The sequence below is a fragment of the Oncorhynchus nerka genome, linkage group LG15 (genome assembly GCF_034236695.1).
Source record: "Oncorhynchus nerka isolate Pitt River linkage group LG15, Oner_Uvic_2.0, whole genome shotgun sequence".
Classification (NCBI taxonomy): domain Eukaryota; kingdom Metazoa; phylum Chordata; class Actinopteri; order Salmoniformes; family Salmonidae; genus Oncorhynchus; species Oncorhynchus nerka.
The window spans coordinates 15510546-15513045 of record NC_088410.1 but is presented as its reverse complement, the minus strand read 5'-3'; positions in this window follow the sequence as shown (position 1 = coordinate 15513045).

The window sequence follows — 2500 nt, the reverse complement described above, 5'->3', positions numbered from 1 at the left end:
ACAACACAGCACTATACCAGTGACAAACTGTGCCCACAAACTGTTAGGGCCAGTAAAGCTGTCCCAACAGACTACATAAAGCTGTCCCAACAGACTGTCCCAACAGACTACATAAAGCTATCCCAACAGACTGTCCCAACAGACTACATAAAGCTATCCCAACAGACTACATAAAGCTATCCCGACAGACTGTCCCATCAGACGACATAAAGCTGTCCCCACAGACTGTCCCAACAGACTACATAAAGCTATCCCAACAGACTACATACAGCTATCCCAACAGACTGTCCCATCAGACTACATAAAGCTATCCCAACAGACTACATAAAGCTATCCCAACAGACTGTCCCAACAGACTACATGAAGCTATCCCAACAGACTGTCCCATCAGACTACATGAAGCTATCCCAACAGACTACATAAAGTTATCCCAACAGACTACATAAAGCTATCCCAAAAGACTGTCCCATCAGACTACATAAAGCTATCCCAACAGACTGTCCCATCAGACTACATAAAGCTATCCCAACAGACTACATAAAGCTATCCCAACAGACTGTCCCAACAGACTACATAAAGCTGTCCCAACAGACTACATAAAGCTGTCCCAACAGACTACATAAAGCTATCCCAACAGACTGTCCCAACAGACTACATGAAGCTATCCCAACAGACTGTCCCATCAGACTACATAAAGCTATCCCAACAGACTACATAAAGCTATCCCAACAGACTACATAAAGCTATCCCAACAGACTGTCCCAACAGACTACATAAAGCTATCCCAACAGACTGTCCCAACAGACTACATAAAGCTATCCCAACAGACTACATAAAGCTATCCCAACAGACTGTCCCAACAGACTACATAAAGCTATCCCCACAGACTGTCCCATCAGACTACATACAGCTATCCCAACAGACTGTCCCATCAGACTACATAAAGCTATCCCAACAGACTGTCCCATCAGACTACATAAAGCTATCCCAACAGACTGTCCCATCAGACTACATAAAGCTATCCCAACAGACTGTCCCATCAGACTACATAAAGCTGTCCCAACAGACTGTCCCATCAGACTACATAAAGCTGTCCCAACACTGTCCCGTCAGACTACATAAAGCTGTCCCAACAGGCTGTCCCATCAGACTACATAAAGCTGTCCCAACAGACTGTCCCATCAGACTACATAAAGCTGTCCCAACAGACTGTCCCATCAGAATACATAAAGCTGTCCCAACAGACTGTCCCATCAGTCTACATAAAGCTGTCCCAACAGACTACATAAAGCTGTCCCAACAGACTACAAAAAGCTGTCCCAACAGACTGTCCCATCAGACTACATAAAGCCGTCCCGACAGACTACATGAAGCTGTCCCAACAGACTACATAAAGCTGTCCCAACAGACTACATAAAGCTGTCCCAGCAGACGACATAAAGCTGTCCCAACAGACTACATAAAGCTGTCCCAACAGACTACATAAAGCTGTCCCATCAGACTACATGAAGCTGTCCCAACAGACTACATTAAGCTGTCCCATCAGACTACATAAAGCTGTCCCAACAGACTGTCCCATCAGACTACATAAATCTGTCCCGACAGACTACATAAAGCTGTCCCAACAGACTACATGAAGCTGTCCCAACAGACTGTCCCATCAGACTACAAAAAGCTGTCCCAACAGACTGTCCCATCAGACTACATAAAGCTGTCCCAACAGACTACATAAAGCTGTCCCGACAGACTACATGAAGCTTTCCCAACAGACTGTCCCATCAGACTACAAAAAGCTGTCCCAACAGACTGTCCCATCAGACTACACAAAGCTGTCCCAACAGACTGTCCCAACAGACTACATGAAGCTGTCCCAACAGACTACATAAAGCTGTTCCAACAGACTACATAAAGCTGTCCCAACAGACTACATAAAGCTGTTCCAACAGACTACATAAAGCTGTCCCAACAGACTGTCCCAACAGACTACATGAAGCTGCCCCAACAGACTGTCCCATCAGACTACATAAAGCTGTCCCAACAGACTACATAAAGCTGTCCCAAAAGACTGTCCCATCAGACTACATAAAGCTGTCCCAATAGACTGTCCCAACAAACTACATAAAGCTGTCCCAACAGACTACATAAAGCTGTCCCGACAGACTACATAAAGCTGTCCCAACAGACTACATAAAGCTGTCCCAACAGACTGTCCCATCAGACTACATAAAGCTGTTCCAACAGACTACATAAAGCTGTCCCAACAGACTGTCCCAACAGACTACATAAAGCTGTCCCAACAGACTGTCTCAACAGACTACATAAAGCTGTCCCAACAGACTACATAAAGCTTTTCCAACAGACTACATAAAGCTGTCCCAACAGACTACATAAAGCTGTCCCAACAGACTACATAAAGCTGTCCCAACAGACTACATAAAGCTGTCCCAACAGACTACATAAAGCTGTCCCAACAGACTACATAAAGCTGTCCCAACAGACT